Here is a 19,981-nt window from a genome sequence, read left to right as displayed (position 1 = left end):
AAAAAACTAGCCGGGCGACCTGGCGGGCGCCTGTAGTCCCAGCTACTCGGGAGGCTGAGGCAGGAGAATGGCGTAAACCCGGGAGGCGGAGCTTGCAGTGAGCTGAGATCCGGCCACTGCACTCCAGCCCGAGAGACAGAGCGAGACTCCGTCTCAAAAAAAAAAAAAAAGCCTTAAGGAATCAAAACATTAATATTGCTTAAAACAGTAACAAGACCACCACACAAAGTAAGTCTCAAAACAGAATTACAGAAGTTGAAAATATATTGAGAAACTCCAAAGAGGCAGGCATTCTTAAAGTTTTAGCAATTTGACAACAGTTTTCACCAATCTTAAATCGTCTTAATATTTTCAGCTTACACCATTTTGATGGCTTTAATCACCCCTTTCATGACATCTAACACTGTAGGGTTTATAACAATATCCTTAAACAGGGAAAAAATAAAATACAGATATAAAAGCTAAGGAATGTAATGCTCGATCCTACTACAACAAAGCTCAGCCTCAGTCTTCTGAACCACAATGTTGTCCAGCAACTAACTCCAACAACAAACAGCCGATACCTCACTTCACTTGGGTTAAGGAGCAACATAATTGCTTTCTTAACAAATAGCTGGCTTCTTCACTAAGTGCTTTTGGCAGAGAACATCTGTTTGGTAAAGGGGGAAACTGTAGATCATGATCAGACACGATCTACATACATGAAATCCTTAATGATAGTAACAGACTTCCCCCATAATCTTGATTGTATTCTTTTCACTACCACTCATATTTAATCTTCAACTTGAAGAAAAAATTAAGTCAGGGAAGAAGAAAGATAAAAGGAGGTAGAGGAGAAAGATATGCAAAGATTCATACCCAAAGTGAAGTGGTCAGAAGTTTGAGTCATTATTTATCATTTCACCCTTATGTCAAAGCACTGCGCAGAAAGTGGTCAGCTACTGGAGTTTGGTCTTAATGCCAGGCACACCCTATGCTACATCCACAACGGGCTGCTGGCACAAGATGGCAGATGCAGGACAGCAGAACCGCCTCAAGCACCGGCAGGCCCCAATGCCTGTCTCCATAACTACCACAACCAGCTTCTGTAATTTCCAGAAATGCTATAATATTAGGTTAAATTTGTAGAAATTCATATACTCCCAACATTCAATTCTACTACAGAATTTCCGTGTTCCTAAAAACATTTTGACAATAACTGAAAGTTTTTCATTTTTAAGCATATTAACAGTACAATTAGAAATTTTAAGATAAGTTAATATTAAATATTCTGACAAATGCTACTATAATACCAAAGACAAAGAAATCGTTTCATATTTGAATCATGAATTGATTTTATAAGCAGGAATGATCTGCTAGAAAAAGACAATCCTCATTTAGACGGGGACTTCAATGGGCAGAGATCAGTCAGCACCAAGAGGAACTACCAGAATTAACACTCTCCCAAGTTAAGCCTTGGAAGGTTTTGGGTCACATTTCATATGGACACACGAAATGAATAATAGAAAATACCATGCATTATGTTCTCATTGATAACGACAGGTCTTCAGTCTCAGCAGCTGGAACATTATAAGCAATGCATGCTGATCCTACATGTGCAGGTGAAAGAGTTCCCTGAAAGCTCTCCGCGCTGGGTGCAAACAATTGAGCAGAGAGAAGAATTCCACAAATAGCAGAGCAGAAGTCAGATGACTGAATATATTATCAGCCTTCTTTTTGGGACTACAATACCTCAACACCGAGTCATCCATGCTACATGATTACAAAACATCCACAAAACATGCATCACACAATCTGCACCCAACAGTTAAACATACTAGAATCAAGTGTTTTAAGGACGTAAGAAGCCAACTACCTTTATTAGCATTCTATCCTTTCTAAGCCTATTTCCTCTATAGTGCTCTGTCAATCTATTTTCTACCTATCCCCTACAATCAAGTTTTCTTCAGCTTTATTTTCTGAGCTTTTTATTGTGAGAACAATAGACAACCTGAATATGCTCTTGCAAAATACACTCCCTACTCTTTTCCTTTTCACTAATGGAGAATTACTGATCTATGTTACTTCAACAAAGCACTGGGTAAGACAGCTAACAACAACAGGGTTCTACCTCTCACTGCTACAGTAAGAAACAGACAAGAGTACTGTAGGGGTACCTTTGCCCTCACTTGGTTTTCAGTAAGCACTCAATAAATGTTAACTATTTTACTTCACCCATTATAATTCTTATTTCTTGAAAATTAAAAGAACAAATCTGTAATTTCAACAATTATTAAAAACTGAGCTGGTGACTAAAAAGCCAGAGACTATTCGTGAATCTTCAAATCAATCACCTCTGTGCAGGTATAAGCCCTCCTTAAGGCAACAGTCTGGAAGATGCCTGCTGATATAATTTGCAGGACTGGAACTATTCAAATCTATTCATCCTTCTTATGGACTTAACAAGTAGACTGAGCCTTATAATGTCCCACAAACATTTGCTTTATCAGATTCCTAAAAGAAAGACATTTTCAGATTCAACCATTCCCTCCGATGTTTAGGATTTATTTCCCCCACTCAGTGGCAAAGTTAATTTTTCCTCCCAAAGTTTTGCTCACAGGCACAGGACTCACCTCACTTTAAGCTTCAGCGTCCTTCTGGAAAATGGAGGTAACCTCTATTTTATAGGGTTGTGGCAAGAATTAAAGAACGAAGCACACATCAAGGAAGCCTCTATCAGGTTGTTGGCACTCAATGATAGCTGCTATTATCATTTCTGTTATCATTGTTACTCTTCTAATACAGACCTTTTAGTTAAGAGCAAGAATGGGTCAGGTTCAATGGCTCATGCCTATAATCTTAGCACTCTGTGAGGCTGAGGCAGGCGGATCATTTGAGGTCAGGAGTTCAGGACCAGCCTGGCCAACATGGAGAAACCTCATCTCTACCAAAAAATACAAAAATTATCTGGAAGTGGTGACATGTGCCTGCAGTCCCAGCTACTCAGGAAGCTTACGTGAGAGAATCGCTTGAACCCGGGAGGCGGAGGTTGCAGTGAGCTGAGATCATGCCACTGCACTCCAACCTGGGTAACAGAGTGAGACTGTCTCAAAAAAAGGAAGAAAAAGAGCAAGAATGAGCTACATCTAGAAAAACTGACAACTATAGCAGAATACTTGCACAAGACTGCACTTAGAAGCATTCCATCCCTTAGAAACCTAGGTGGTTAAGGCCCAGAATGAGTAGCCCTAAAGTGGCAACAATTCACAGGCAACGCCTATCATCTTCACCCAACTGAAGAGTGCCATCCTTACCATACACCACACAGGACTCAAGGCCAGAGAGGATACAACATGATTCCAGAGGAAATAAAACAAAACTAATTATAAATATTCATACCTTCATAAAACGAAATCCATTCGGTTGTAGGCTAATCAGTTAAGGGGACATTTAACAATATTTTTTATTATAAACATTTTAACCCTATTTTCAGGGAAAAGACAACCCAAATCCAAATCACAGTAAAATGTGCTGACATTATATGATTAAAATTACATGCACACAAAAAGAATATATCTTTAGTACTAAAGCAAACTGAAATGAAGGCAAATATGTCCCCTCCCACCTCCTCCCCAACCAAAAAAAGTGATCACCCACTCTATGTTCCCCCTTTAATCACTGGCTCTGGAATGGATGGTTTATAACATCAAAGTACACTGAAAGGGCCAGGACAGAGTACTCATCAAATGACTAAATGAACAAATGAATGAGACAATAGTTAAGTCAGACAAGAAAGCAGAGACAAGGTCAAAAAGCCCAAAATGACAGCCAGGTGTGGTGGTTAATGCTTTTAATCCCAGTACTTTGGGAAGCCAAGGGGAGAGGATCGCCTGGGCCCAGGAGTTTAAGACCAGCCTGGGCAACGTGGCAAGACTCATCTCTACAAAAAATATCAAACATTAGCTAGGCGTAGAGACACACACCTGTAGTCCCAACTACTTGGGAGGCTGTTTCAGGAGAATCATTTGAGCCTAAGAGGTCAAGGCTACAGTGACCTGTGATCATGCCACTGCACTCCAGCCTGGATGACAGAGCGAGACCGTATCTCAAAATAATAATATAATAACAACAACAACAACAGCAAGACCAAAGTAGATTTAAGTTGGCCAGGGGAACTCAAACAATTCGTAATTGGCTGCCTAAAAAGCATAAATTCTGCCAGAACTAACAGGCTAACTTCAATTCTCCACGTATCTGTCAGGGGATGCCTAGTTAAAGTAAAGATGTTTTCTTTTCCTTTAGAACAGTTAACTAGTTGTGAATAACTTCTACCTATATGATTCTGTGTCCAAAGCCTCAAAAACAGCTATGTACAACACCACCATAGGTTCCCTGCTCATTTAATTCTTCTCTAGAAAATTTCCAACCAGAGAACCAACAGAAAATTGTCCTAGAATCAACATTTCCACAATCGCATTATGTTATCACAGCCCTGGGGAGCCAGAAATGTGGTCACTGATCAACATTTCATACAGTAAACACATAAAATCTTTGCCCTAAAAGTTAACAGTATTAGGATCTACCTGCAGACCACCTAGTCTTTTAATTTCAGTTGCCTTCATAGTTTACCTTTAAGATTTCCACTCCTTTTCATAATCAGTTTTACAACAGCTAAGAGAACTACACCAGCTTCTAAAATATCATCAAAAGTCACATTCTCACCTCGATCTAGAAATTTGCATCTAGAATCCATAAAGATGTGTTTTCTTTATGATGTCTGAATTGAAGGTCTGCAACATTAAAATTGTATTTCATAGCTTTTCCAGACATTACTTGTAATAGACTTTAGAGAGTAATATGACATATTCTTTTCACAGCTTGCAATTCATAAAACTCTACTAGAAGCCTTTAAAAACAAAAAAGGAAAAACACAAACACTTGGAACACAAACACTTAGAACCTTTTTTGTTTGTTTGTTTAGAAAAGTAAGACATAGAGAAGTAATAAAATTAGCCTGAAATATGAAAGATACAAAAAAAACTGAAGGTTTTGTTTCGTTTTCCCTTAAATGGCTTTCATTTTTGGTATGAACTATAGTCTTATTCTTTCACTATGGAAAAAGATCCGGATTTGTTGCCGATTTTATGATGTGCGGCAATAAAAGACCAATACCTTAAAGCAGTGACTTATTTTCTCCTTCCTATTCTCTTAATCAAAAATCAATAAAGCATGTAATAACATATATTACCAAACAAAACTATACACACAAAATATTAAAGTTAGTAATTTCTTAAACAGCAGTTTTTTCATAGCAATAAATAAGCATTAACTTTGCTTTTAAATATAACTTCGATTATGACACAATAATGGCCAAAATATCAAAGGAGGGCACGCTGTGCATTTCAGAAAAATTGTTTAAAGAGACCATCCCCTTTTTTATTTTCCTTTACTATCCAATATCCTCAAGAGTGCCTAAAGAATTACTTTTAAACTCAATACAACACAAAATTTTTCCTAAGAAATCCAAGCTATCAACTTATGGATCACATTTCAACCTTACGTAATTTGAAACAGCTATGGTACCGAATCCTTAAATACAGGGCATGTAATGGAAGGACTGCTCACAGATTCTTGATGTTACTGAGGCTTGGAAAGCTTTAATAAGATACAACTACAAATAAAGACAACTAAGGAGCATTACCCCTTTATCCACAGCCCAAATCCCCCTCCAAGCCTTACATTTTATATTTCCAATAAAATGCTCTTCTAACACTAAGCCAAAGTCATCTAAATTATATTTAACCAATGAAGGGTTAAAATCCAAAAAATATTAACTACTCAAACATATTAAATCTGTAATTGGTGAGCTCTTTTCTACCCTCCTGCTTCAGTATACTGACATCTAAAAGTCAAAGAACTCCTCTGTTTAAGACTGAAATTCCCAGGAGGAAGGAAGCTCAGATCCAGCCTGAGAGCACACAATGGAATCACAGCTGACGATGCACATCTTTTTCTAGATGTCTCCATATGCTTGAGAGGTTCCCCCCACCAAGCCAGACATTAGGAGACTTGGTTCTCTCTGCCACCAAGAATCTGAGCACATTTTCAAGGACTGTTGCAGAGAATTAAGTAAAATAATGTGTTGCTCTTAAGCATACAAAAGAGAGAAGGGCATATGTCAGAGTGCCAAATGATGGGGAGTTTTGAATGTTGTCCACTTTTGAATGTTGTTTCTAATACTCCTTACCTCTGCCAGTCTAAGTAAGTGTTTGGCTTACCTTCTCTCTTTTTACTACTTTATTACAAACAACATCTCAAGAGCTACAGCAAAATGCAATTAATTCTTGTCTACATGCACCCAAAATGATCCTGAATTGGGAATTCTCATGGTAAATTTGAAAATAGTATACGACAACAGAACACAGTTGTAAGGTTTGGCAAATACTGTTCCCTAGAACTGCAGTCCCCCTCAATTCTTTCTTAGTAACCCAAGATTAATAAAAGCTTGACCTATGACATATTTCCCACGTAACCTAAAAGAGCATACTCCCAAAATTAAATTAATGGGATACTTATGACAAAAATGAATAAATTCATTCTTAATCTAACACTTCATTCTTTGAACTCCCAAAGATTCTACAAATTCCAGGTGAGAAAGGGAGAATTACTTCTGTCACTGTGCCTAACCTCACCAACAAAGAACAGGCGCGCACACACACACACACACACACACGCGCGCGCGCACACACACACGCTTCGTAGCAGCTGTTTTCTTTTTAAAAGACTGCTATTCCTGCAGAGCAACCTGTGATCTTTACAGAGAATCAAAGACCTCTGCTCCTAAAAGTCAAGAGTTGAGAAAGTCACTTGACTAAACGCTCAAGAAACAGTTAAAACCAAAGATGTCTCCAAACCTTGTATAAACCAGCAAAGTACACACACACTGTACAATTCAGCAGTGTTTAAGAAAATTAAAATTATTTTTAAGAATCTTTTGTGTGGGAGTAATCTGGCAAACTACATTTCACTCAGACTTTTTTCTGTAGACAAATATTCTTTGATTAGCTTTGCTCCTTAAATACCCACACTTAATGTTTCAATCAGTGATGCTTTAGTTCCCAACTTCATTTTGTTTACCCAAGAAAGAGCAAAAAGAAAAAAAAATGCATACCATAAACCACAACTTTTTTTTTTTAATGACATCCCCAAACGTCGAAGTTTCAAGTGCACTTTGGGAATTGGCGCTCTAATTAAACAAGGAACCAGTGAAGCCATTATGAACAATGATGCTTTCCACTCCCAATAATCAGTTGGCGTGATACTACTCCGATGCTCAGGGTCCTCTTTCAAATTTCATTGTCCCCATTCTGGCGTAGCTGAGTGAAACCGAGATAGAGGCAAAAGGGTAACTTCTGTATTCTGTGACCCTCAGCATGTAAACCGGACGCTGAGGTCCAGGACATGATCACTACAGCATATGCCATTTTAGAAACCGGCCTCGGGGAGTTACTGCCACATCCTAAAGTGGCTTTAGACTTCGTCGTGTATAAGACAACGTCTATTTCGGTACGAAAGGCATACAGGACCCCGAGTGCCGCGGCATGCCTCTCCGGGTCGGAGCCCCTCTAAGTGACACAACCCCAGAGATCAAGGAGCTGGGGTGACTTGGGGATGGACAAGAGTAGCTGGCTCTCGGCGTCTCCATGACTCCCCCGCCCCGCATGCAACTCCGCTTTAACTGGTCCGGAGAAACCCCGCCCCCTTCCTTCCTCTGGTCCGCACGATTGGCTCACCGACACCCGACAGGTCAGCTCCCCGCCTTCGATTGGCTCACTGCCCCATCAGTCAGACGCAGCGAGATTCGGGTCGGTGGGAGGGGAAGGCGTCGGAGGTGGTGGAGTGGGAGTGGGATTAGAGGACGAGGTGGCGAAGGAAGGTGTTCAGGCTCGGTCTCTGGTTTGGGAAAGTTTCCCCTACCAGTGACGGACCCAGAACGCGGGAGGCCCAGTCCAGCTCCGGGCCGGCGGAAGGGGGCTCCGGTCCCCGATTCCCGCCCCTCGGTCCCGCAGGCCCCGGAAACCACTAAAGGGAGGGGGAGAGGGAGGGGCCATCTAACCAGGGACCGACCCACCCCCGTCTCCGAAAAGGCGCCTCTGGGACTCCCCCGAGGGGAGGAGGCGGGGAGCGCAGCCGGCAGCGACGACCCCGGCCCCCTCCCCCAGCACCCCCCAGGGGCCCGAGAGAGCCGGGTCCCCGTGCCCGGGGCGTGACCGTCGCAAGGCGGCCGCAAGGGCCCCTCCCGCTTCCCGCCTGGGGCCCCGAGAGCCTGTCCCTTCAGGGGCGGGGAGAAGGGGGCGAGAAAAGGGGGCGCTGGCGAGCCAACCCGGAACCTCCCGGTCCGCCTCCCGCCCCCGGCCCCGGCCCCGGCCCCAGCGCGCCTCCTGCACACACGCCCGCACCCAGAAAGTTCAGTCAGGGGCGAGCCCGGCTCGGCGCCGCCGCGGCCCGGCCCCCGGCTCCCCGCCCCCACCACGGCCCGGCCTGCTCGGCCCCAGCGCGCCGCCCGCCCCGCCCGCCGCAGCTCCTTCCCGTCCGCCCGCAGCGCTCGGCGCCCCTCGCCCCCCGCCCCCCGCCTCCAGCGCTGACACGGGCCCGGGCCGCCCGCCGGGCCGCGGCTCCCCTTCCCCGTCCCGCGCTGCAGCTCGCCGGCCGCCCGGACACCCTGCTTCACCTTCACACACCCCCGGCACTTCCCGAGTCCTGCCTCCCCTCGCCCGGCTCCCACTCTCCGCTGCAGCCGCTCCGCGCTTCCATTAAAGAATACACCTTCCCGGGATTCACCTTCTCGGCTCTGCCGCGCTGCCCCCGCGGGGTTAGAGCCTCGGTCTCCGCCGACCCCGCACCGGACTGGGCGACAGGCACTCGCTCCTCGGGGCGGGGGCCGCGCCCGCACCCCCGGCCTCCCCGCCGCGCCTCGGCGCTCACCTCTCGCCCGCGCCGCGGGCTGCAGCCTCCGCCCGCCTCGCGCTCCGGGACTCGTCTCCCGAGCTCTAGCAAGGCGCTGGAGCGCCTCCTTTCTCTCCCGGGGACTCCGCGTCTCCCCGCCGCTTCCCGCCCTCCCCACCCCCAAGCCCCAACTCCCCAGCGTCGCTGCGCCTCCGGGATGCAACTCCCGTTTTCCGCGCACTCCGGCGGCGGTCCCCGCACACAAAAACAGCCTCTCGGAGGCGCACGGCTCTGTCGGAGCTCGGCGCAGGAAGGGCAGTCGCGGCCGGGGAGTGGGGACGCGGCGCCCCCCGCCTGCCGCCCGCCCTCCGCCCGCCCTCGCGGCCCCGGGGGAAGGCATGGTTACCGGCTTGGGTCGGTCACGCCGTCAGGTGCCGGCTGCCGTCGGCGCTGACCTTCGCCGCCGAAGCTGTAGCCGAGGCTGCGGCCGCCATGTTCCCGTGTTAATAACTGCTGCCTGGTTGTTTATTTCAATGGAGATCCTCCCCCAACTCCCTCCTCCTCCTCCTCCTCCTTCTCCTCCTCCTCCTCCTCCTCCGCGTCTCCGCACTTGCGGAGAGACAGACCGCGCGAGCTCGCGAGCAGGGGAGGGGGCTCGGGAGCCAGGCCGTCCCTCCCTCTGCCTCCCCGGCAGTGACCGCAGCCAAGTCCTGTCAGCTGGAAAAGGACGGGGCGGAAACTTGCCTCTCTTGCTCCCGAGGAAGGGGCAAAGGTGGACGCAGGGTTGTCCGGGGAGCAGCCCCTGCCCGCGGGGTCCGCAGCATCTCCGTCGGCAGAGTCCTATGAGAAGGCGGGCCGGTGAGGGCTGAAGAAGAGTAAGGGGACAGGGGACAAAATGGGTGACTGTGGTAGAGGGAGAGTGACCTAGGGGTGACTGGAACTGAAGAGAGAGTCAACAGAGGACTTCATGGGAGGGCAAAGGGCAATGCCAAAAAGAAAACTAGCGACTGGGACGGGCCCGGGCCGCCGAGTTAGAGACAGTGGGGCCTGGGGGCTGCAGACGGCAGGGAAGGTGCCCCAAGACGAAGATCGGGGAGAGCCGAGTCCCAGGGTCGCCAGGAGAGGACTTGCCCGCCCGTCCGGCCGGCCCCTCGGCCAGCAGCCTGCACCCCCTCGGGCGCACCTCACCCCACCCAACTCCCGGTCCTGCCGCTGCTCCCGGGAGGCGCCCCGCATCCGTCAAGTCCCCTACGGCTCCAACAGAGAGAGGCTTCTCCCATTGCAGTTGTATCTCCAGAGGGGATGGAGAGGCGCGACTGTGGGAGCTGGAAGGGGCACCACCCGGCAATTTCGGGATAAAGCAAACGCTGCACACAGGATATAAAACTTAACCTGGTTGAGAATTCTCGGCACGTCATGAAATCACAGAAGTTTTTATTGGCAAGTCCATTCTCTAGACATCCGTGAAGAAAGTACTCAGGGGACTCCCGTAGGAGATTGGCACTAAAAATGCGAGAACCCCTAAAATGCGAGAACCCCTATTTAAGTGTTACTTAGACGGATCTGTTTTACGCTTTGGAAAAGCAAGTTTTTTTTTTCTAACTTATACGGTAATTAGTTGAAAAAAATCAACTTTTGTTTGATGGCAGTTATCAAATTATGAGAGGAACATACTCCCTGATTTTAATCTTATGATGAGAAAGGTCACTTGCGGTAGACAATGTAATCATGGGGTTGGGGGGTCAGTTAAAACATTTGTCAGTTTAATTATTGAACAACTATGTGATGAAATGTTTCATTCTTATTGTTTGCTCTCTTCTAAATCCCTAAAATATTATAGCTACCACAAATAAATGTCTAATATAGGTCAAGCATATTACGTGTTTATTGAACACTTATTATGTATCTGACTGTGCTAGGTGATGTATATCTGCTATAGACCTTAATCCTCAGATCTTCCGAAGTCATTACCGCTTTTCACTTCACACAAAAAATTGAAGCTAAAAGAAGTAATTTGCCCAGGGTCACAGCCAGTAGTTGGAGAGGATATGAGCCCAGTTCTGGTGAGCTCCAAAGTGCATGCTTTTAAATGTGTCTTCATCCTAAAATTTGTGGGTGTACCACCAATTTTATTAGGCAAAAGAATACAAAAATATGTGTGGGGTGTGTGTGTGTGTTTGTGGATAGAAAATGCTTGGAAGCCTATAACAAATGTTAGCGCTGGGGATTGTAAGTGGGTGATGAGGCACTTCCACTTTTTATTTTGCACACCTATCTAACGTTTGAAATGTTTGCATTGACTATGTATTAATGTATATTTTTAAAGATTTTTTTTTTTAGCTAGCTAGAATAATAGAATTATGTTCCCAAAGCGTTGAGAGGAAATGGAGATTTTGTTTATGGCCTGTCTTCTGCTAATACCAGTCTGTAACTTGTCTACAATGGGGTAGTAGTCACCTGAGGTTTGTCACAATGCTGAACTCCGGATTTGCTTTCCTGTCCTCACCCCCAACTGTGAGTTATCAGGAGTAGTGATAATAAAGAAAGAAAGAAAGAAAAATTTTTAAAAAATTCTCCGTCTTGCTTGCTATCCCTCCCATTTTGGCGGAAGTCCAGAGTCCATCAGTCCTCTGCAATCACAGATTTCACACTTTTTAAAACTACCCATGATACCTCTGCAAACAAATAACTCCCCCCATTGCATTCCCATATTACCCAATAAAACGTCTTACAACAGCTGAAGACTGTTTTCTTACAAGAAATAAACGTCTGATAACATAGTAGATGAGCTCCATGCCCAAGTGCTACTCAATTGCCTGAGCTTGAATTGTGTGACTTAAACGCTCTCTAGTACCATCTCTGGGCGCCCTCTAAACTTCAGGCTCTTGCTGTCACGGTAGTCTGTCTTGCACTAGAGTTGTTTATGTATTTGTCTTTCTCTTTCACTAGATTGTAAGTTCCGCAGAGCCCAAGACCTAGTCTTGTTCTTGTTTGTACATGCTATATAGCACTTAACAAAAAATGTATGATGTCTGTTGTTTCATTGAATTTGTGAAATATAAATAATAGTATCTATTCCAGTCCTCGTGTCCTCTTCCCCACGTCATCCTCCAAGCCCTTGTTCATAAAACATGTTTATAAAAAACATTTTCCATACTTTGAAAGAACTTTGATTCCCACGAGACCTCACAACAATTGTTTATTAAAACTAACCATAATCTTTAGTGAATCATTACTGTGATAATGTAAAATGAAAAGGTAGAAAAGGCAGTAAATAAGTTGACTTAATGACATAAAATAAGAAAGGAAGAAGAAGGAAAGAAAAAAGAAGGCAAAGATATAGGAACTAGGTATATTACCGAGAGAACAACAACAAGGAAAAAATATGTGGGTGCAGATCTTAAAGGGGAAGGAAATTACTGAAATGTAGTGGAAGTAGAAACAACATACCATGAATGGATGAGGCAAGGAAACACCAAAAATGTCAACAGAATCATAAATGCAACATGGAAAAGTAAAGAAAATCACAAATTATATATTTAACAATATAACCTAGGAATAATCAGAACAATATGACTGCTATAAGACAAGAATTTCTATTTTTGTCTGCCTTTTCTTCCACAGTTTTCGAAGTACTCACTTTTTTCATAAGTAAACTGCATGAAAGTGGGAGATTCTATACTATTTTTCGGTTAACACTTCTAGTATACATCATGAGATTAGAGGTAACAGTATGGTAAAAAGAGCTATAGAATATAAGCAAATAAATATGATGTTAACTATAAAGCTCTTTAAACAAATGTAAGGGAATATTATTATGTCAGCTAAATCTGTGTGTAGCATAGTTATCTCTATTTCGGTGCACTCGTAAATTGCCAAAGCAAAAATCTATAGTTAATTCTATTAAAATGTAATTATGGGGTGGGGGCATCAGTTAAAACATTTGTTTGTCAATTTGATTATTGAACAACTATGTGATGAAATGTTTCATTCTTATTGTTTGCTCTCTTCTAAATCCCTTAAATATTATAGCTACCACAAATAAATGTCTAATATAGGTCAAGCATATTACAAAAATTTTTTCCTTACTGAAGTAGTCATTATGTGTATATTATTCCCATTTTACGTACAATAAAGCTGAGCTTCAGAGATGTCAAGTAAATTAATGCAAAGTCATAGAACTATCTTCACTGCATACCTAGGATTGTGTTAGGATTCTACTCTTCATCACCTGTATCTCTACTACTCTAAGAAACACATTGGCTGGGCACGGTGGCTCATGCCTGTAATCCCAACACTTTGGGAGGCCAACATGGTAAAACTCCGTCTCTGCTAAAAAATACAAAAAAAAAAAAAAATTAGCTGGGTGTGGTGGCACACACCTGTAGTCCCAGCTACTCGGGAAGCTGAGGCAGGAGAATGGCTTGAACTGGAAGTCAGAGGTTGCAGTGAGCCAAGATCACACCACTGCGCTGTAGCCTGGTGACAAAGCAAGACTCTGTCTCCTCGAACATAATGCATACTCAATAAATGATCGTGAAAAGAATGAATAAATTAATGAATGGACTCCCTTCAAGTCATACTGTACACTGTCACAAGATTCATCCCCTTTTTGTTTTTTGTTACTTTCCCACTTGAAAACACTTAATGATCCTTCATTACCTACGGAATACAATTCAAATCCTTCACCTTATATTAAGAACCTCTTTGATAATGCCCCTAACTACTTTTTCTATTCATACCTCCCTTATTTCTCAAACAAAAGCAAATATTAATACACCCACACTCATTCCAGGATATTCCGGAATGAGATTGACATGAGTTTCAATCTTGGCTCTTACTAACGGCGTGAACTTGGGCAAGTTATTTAGCATCTCTGCAAATTTTATCAGTGCAATAAGACAAGAAAATGAATTGGAAGGAGATGAAACCAAACTTACTCACTAATGATGATATAGTGTATGTATAAAATTCAAAAGAATCCATAAACTACTAAAATGAATGTAGGATCACAAGGTACAAGGTCAATTGTATTTCTTCTGTATGTTAGCATGAAACAACTGGAAAATGAAATTTTTAAAACGCCATTTACAAAAGCATTAAAAAAATCAAAATTTAGGAATAAATTTAATGAAAGATGTTGCATGATCTCTACATCAAGAAAAAAAATTGCTAATAGAAATTCACAATGGCCTAAAACAGAAATAGACTGGGCACAGTGGCACATGCTTGTAGTTCCAGCTACTTGGGAAGCTGAGGCAGGAAGATCACTTGAGCCTAGGAGCTGCAGACCACCATGAGCAACATAGCAATACCGTGTCTCTTAAAAAGTTAATTTTTTTTTTTTTTTTTTTTTGGCGACATGATCTTACTCTGTCACTCAGGCCGGAGAGTGCAGTGGCACACTCACAGCTCACTGCAGCCCTGACCTCCCTAATAGTCAAGAATACAGGTGTGTGCCACCACACCCAGCTTTTTTTTTTTTTTTTGGATTTGTTTTGTAGAGATGGGGTTTCACCGTCTTACCCAGGCTGGTCTTGAACTCCTGGGGCTCAAGTGATCTGACCCCCTAAGCCTTCTAGAGTGTTGGGATTACAGGCAGACACCATCATGCCAGGCCAAAAAATTAAATTTTTAAAACGAGAGATGGGACCAGGTGTAGTGGCTCATGCTTGTAATTCCTGCACTTTGGGAGGCTGAGATGGGAGCAAAATCTTGAGGCAAAGATTTTGAGACCATCCTGGGCAACAAAGCAAGACTCCATTTCTGTTTTAAAAAACAGTATTAAGATGTCATCAGTATTAAGATGTCAACACTTCACAATGGATCTATAGATTCAATGCAATCCCAATCAAAATCCCGGCAAACTTTTTAAGTAAAAATTGAGGTACTAATTCTAAAAATTATATGCAAATACATATTACCTAGAATAGCCAAGACAAACTTGAGGAAACATGAGTTGAATAATTTACACTGCCAGCTTCAATATTTACTATAAAGCTATACTAATTAAGATAGTGTGATATTGGTGTAAGAATAGACAAACAGATCAATGGAACAGAATAGAGAATTTGGAAATAGGCCCGCAAACTTTATAGTCAATGAATTTTGTACAAAGTTGTCAGATAAATTCAATGGAAAAAGGAAAGTCTTATCAATAAGTAGTGCTACAACTAGATATCAGTGTGGAGAAAATATTGACCTTCTTACTGCACACAAGAATGAATTCAAGATGGATCATAGACTTAAATGAAAAAACCCAAACTATAAAGCTCCTAGAAGAAAACATCGGCCATGCTTGTATTCCAAGCACTTTGGGAGGCCAAGGCAGGAGAACGGCTTCAGCCCAGGAGTTCAAGACCAATCTGGGCAACATGGTGAAACTCAATCTCTAAAATAAATAAATAAATAAAAAAGTCAGGTGTGGTGGCACACACCTGTAGTCCCAGCTGCTTGGGAGGCTGAGGCAGGAGGATCATTTGAGCCTGCAGTGAGCCACTGCACTCCAGCCTGAGCAAGAGAGCAAGACCCTGTGTGAAAGAAAGAATGAAAGAGAGAGAGAGAGAAAGAGAAGAAAGAAAGAGAGAGCAGCCAGGTGCAGTAGCTTATGCCTATAATCCCAGCACTTTGGGAGACCAAGACAGGCGGATCACCTGAGGTCAGCAGTTCGAGACCAGCCTGGCCAACATGATGAAACTCCATCTCTACTAAAAACACAAAAATTAGCTGGGCATGGTGGAACATGCCTCTAATCCCAGCTATTTGGGAGGCTGAGGCAGGAGAATCACTTGAACCCAGGAGGCGGAGGTTGCAGTGAGATGAGATTGTGCCACTGCACTCCAGCCTAAGTGACAGAGTGAGATTCTGGTCCAAAAAAAAAAAAAAAATTGACAATATCAAATATTGGGGAGAATGTGGAGCAATTAGAACTCTCATTCTTTGCTGGCAGGACTGTACAAACACCTTGGAAAACAGAAACTTCCTCATGAAGTTAAGCATACACAATTCTACCCTACAGTTCTCCTAGGTATTTATCTAAGAGAAATGAAAACAGATGTTCACCAAAAGATTGTATAGAACATTAACAGGAGTTTTATTCATGATAGTGAAAACCTGGAAACTTATTTCCATCATCAGGTTATGTGGAGGAACAAATGTGGTATATTCGTACAATGGAACAGTATTCAACAGTAAAAGGAACAAATTACTGAAATATGCAATAACATGAATGAATTTTAGAAGCATTTTGCTAGGCAAAAGTAGTCGTATGAGTGCATTCTGTACAATTCCATTTATGCCGGAATACTACAAGCGCAGGCAAAATGAATGTATAATGATGAAAGTTGATGCTAGGGTTGTGGGCACTGCAGATGGACTGGAAAAAGGGAACACAGAATTTTGGAGGGATGAAGAAATATTCTGGGATGATGAATATTGATCTAGGTGATAGTTACATTTTGACAACCCATTGTCAAAAACATACTGAGTTGTACCCTTAGGATTTGTGTATTTTGCTATTAATTTATACAAATTATACCTAAACAAAGTACTATTAGCATTTAAAAAATGTGAGTAAGAGGAAAATTCTCCAGTATAATGAAGTATATTTACAGAAAGCCTATAACAAACATTGTACTCAATATTGAAACATTTATAGCTTCCCCCTGAGATTGGGAAAGAGAATTGCAAATAGTATGTCCAGTATTACCATTTGCAACCAACATTGTACAGGCAGTTCTAGCCAATGCGATAAAAGGAAAAAAATAGCATAAAGATTGCTAAGGGAGAAATAGAACTGTCATTATTTACAGATCACATGAATGTTTATGTGAAAAATCCAAAGGACTCTACAAACTATTAGAATTAAATGTAATAAGATCTCTAGAATGAGAGGTCAATATACAAAAATTAATTGCATTCCTATATATTAGAAACAATTAGAACATGAAAATTTGGCATGTACATTGAAAACTGTTTGGCAATATCCATTAAAGCTGAGCATGTCTCCTGGGTGACCTAATAATTCTGTTCTTTAGTATGTATCCTATAGAGTACTTCAACAGAAGAATGAATGAATTACAGCATTTTTGTTCAATGGACTACTATACTGAAGTGAAAATGAACAAACTATAGCTTCACACGATAACATGTATAAATCATATAGAAATAACCTTGAATAAAAGAAACCAGATACAAAAGAACACTACTATATGATGCTATTTACGTAAAGGTCAGACAGGCAAAACTAATCTATGGTGATAGATACCAGGATAGTTGTTACATTTTGCCAGGTAGGTGGGGCCTAGGAAGGCACATGGGAGAGATTTGGGGATTCTGAGAATATTCTGTTTCTAATACGAGTTGAGGTTACATGGACATGTTCATTTTATGAAACATTTGTGCACAGTTTATTCATGGCATACAAATTATTTGTGTGCCTATGTATATTACACTTCAATTTTTAAAATGTTATTGTTGTTTGCATTTACTGAATCTCCCTCCCTAACTAGACTGTAAACTCTCTGAAGACAAGGATTATATTTTAGATTTCTTAGCATCCCTCACAGATTTTAGCACAGCTGCTTCATAAAATGTTACTTTACAGCCAGGCGTAGTGGCTAGCAGCTGTAATTCCAGCTACTCAGGAGGCTGAACTGGAAGGATCACTTGAGCCAAGGAGTTCAAACAGCAGTGAGTTATGATCACACCACCGTACTCCAGCCTGGGCAATGAAGTGAGACCTTGTCTGTCTCTAAAAAGAATAAAAATAGAAAATAAAATATTACTTTACAAAAATAAGTTGATATAGTTGCCAATAAAGTTTATTTGTTTAGTTTTAGTGTAAGTACAAATAATAGTAAAACAACATATTTTTATATATGTAAAAATAAACTAAAGATATATAAAATCAATTTAAGTATTGACATTTTGTCTAAAGATCTCCTTTCTCTTAGTTTATCTCTAGTAACTCCAAAAGAAAGCTCTAGATATATAGTAAAAGTAGAATTTATACTCAGGAGGCTGAGACAGGAGAATTGCTTGAACCAAGGAGGCAGAGGTTGCAGTGAGCCAAGATAGAGCCACTGCACTCCAGCCTGGGCAACAAAGCAATACTCCATCTCAAAAAACAAACAAACAAAAACTAGAATCTAATAAATTAAGCCCAATGTGAGAATCACATCTCACTTGAGTATTGCCAGTATGTGAAAATTGGAATACAGATAGGCATAACACCAGGTATTGGCTTCACCTGACTTAACACCACTTAACATAACAGTTCATGGTGGGCCGGGTACAGTGGCTCATGCCTGTAATCCTAGCACTTTAGGAGGCCAAGGTGGGTAGATCACTGGAGGCCAAGAGTTCGAGACAAACTTGGCCAGCATGGTGAAACCCTGTCTCTACTAAAAATATAAAAATTAGCTGTGCGTGGTGGTGCACACCTGTAATCCCAGTTACTTGGGAGGTTGAGGCATGAGAATCACTTGAACCCAGAAGGCAGAGGTTGCAGTTAGCTGTGATGGTGCCATTGCACTACAGCCTGGGTGACAGAGTGAGACTCTGTCTTAAAAAAAAAATTAAAGAAGAACAGAGACATAGGTTCTAGATCGGTATCTGAATGCATAATCAATGAGACTTGGGCATTTTGTATGTGTGTCTTTCTTTATACATAACATTTACCATTTTTCGCTATTTTTAAGTTACAATTTGATGGCATTAAATGCATTCACCTTGTTGTGCAACCCTCACCACTATTCATCTCTAGAAGTTTTTCAAGCAAATCTTCTGGACATGTAATTAAATGCATCTAGGACTCAATTTCCTACCTGAGTCCTACATTTTTAAGATTCCATGCAGCTCTGAAACACCGTATCTGGGAACTAAAGAACATTCAAAGAAAACCAGACTCCTTTAGTTAAAATGCAAGTTTTATAAAACCCTAGGTCCAGAAACCTACGTTAATGTTCAGTTACAGTTGGGATAGAATAATGCTTTTGCAAAACAGAGTGCATCTAAGTAATTGTTCTTTTGCCTAGGAAAAGAACCATCTTCAGAAGAGTAATATACCCTTCACTTCTTTAGAAATAGGCTTTATAAACACGGACCACTTGACAGAGAGTCTTACCACTGAACACCCATTCCAGCAATAGTTTCTGAACTCTAAAATAAAAAACTGTTTTTATTCAAAACATTTACAGAGTCAATCAATGTTATACTTTAATTAGTCCGTTATTTATGAATGTCCTTTTTTAACATCTTTGATTAAATGCCTAGGCCCCTGGGTTGTTTGTTTTGTTTTGTTTTCAGTTTTCCCCAAGAATAATTATGAAGTTCCAGACACACAACTACCAGAGAAATTGCAGTTGGTCTCTTGCCCCATCCCCATGCCCTTTTAGATTATTAATGTCCAAGCTCTTAAACTGAGTGGTAGGTATGTGAATATTTATTATTCCTGTATCTGTCACACATGTTATAAATATTTTCTGTGTACATATGATATTTAGTTTAAAAAGTTTAAATGCCTTCTATAATAACTGTTTTACTTAATCACATTCTTTTCTTATAAAACAATAAAAGCTAACATTTAGACCCTGTTTTCCTTTAGATCAAATCTTAAAATAAATTACTAATATTGGGTACTTTCTCATACACTTTGTCTCTGTTTACACATGGTTGACTAACCACTATCTAAGACTAACAATGCTCTTCCATGTCTGAACTCCCTTCTCTTTCTGCCTCTGCCTGGACTCTTCCCTTATCCTCTTTCCTCTTCTCTCTCCTTATTGTGGGCTTTGCAGCTGTTTCTCTCCCTCTTTAATAGTGGTTTCATTGACAATATCACCATTGCCTCATCTGTGAGTTCTACCTCCCTCTGGAGATGATTGTTTTCCTTCCTCTGGAACCCTTGTTGCCATTCCTAAGACAAAATCCCAAGCCCAGGTGACTTTGAGTATTCCCCGACAGAGCAAGGCAAGACACATTACCCCAAGGTGCCCCATGTTCATCTATACATGTTTGGCAGAGTCCCTACCCAAGTGCAGCATAGTCTTCCACA

The 19,981-nt window shown here is 42.1% G+C and overlaps 1 protein-coding gene across 9 annotated transcripts in view; it reads right to left on the bottom strand.

Moving 5' to 3' along the window:
• NCOA2 (nuclear receptor coactivator 2) overlaps nucleotides 1–9,440 on the bottom strand; it is a 298,535-nt gene extending 289,095 nt beyond the window's left edge. For 2 of the 9 annotated variants that reach the window (XM_030937509.1, XM_030937516.1), the window contains exon 1: nucleotides 9,332–9,440. The gene's annotated coding sequence lies outside the window, so the exon portion shown is untranslated. Of the gene's footprint in view, nucleotides 1–7,772; nucleotides 8,002–8,820; nucleotides 9,053–9,331 lie in introns of those variants that run through there. The other 7 variants (XM_030937514.1, XM_030937511.1, XM_030937515.1 and 4 more) reach the window with 5 other exon arrangements.
• Nucleotides 9,441–19,981: the final 10,541 nt, after the last annotated feature.

The sequence above is a fragment of the Rhinopithecus roxellana genome, chromosome 9 (assembly GCF_007565055.1).
Source record: "Rhinopithecus roxellana isolate Shanxi Qingling chromosome 9, ASM756505v1, whole genome shotgun sequence".
NCBI lineage: Eukaryota > Metazoa > Chordata > Mammalia > Primates > Cercopithecidae > Rhinopithecus > Rhinopithecus roxellana.
Note: the sequence above shows the minus strand (reverse complement) of the source record. Positions and strands in the feature narration are given on the sequence as shown.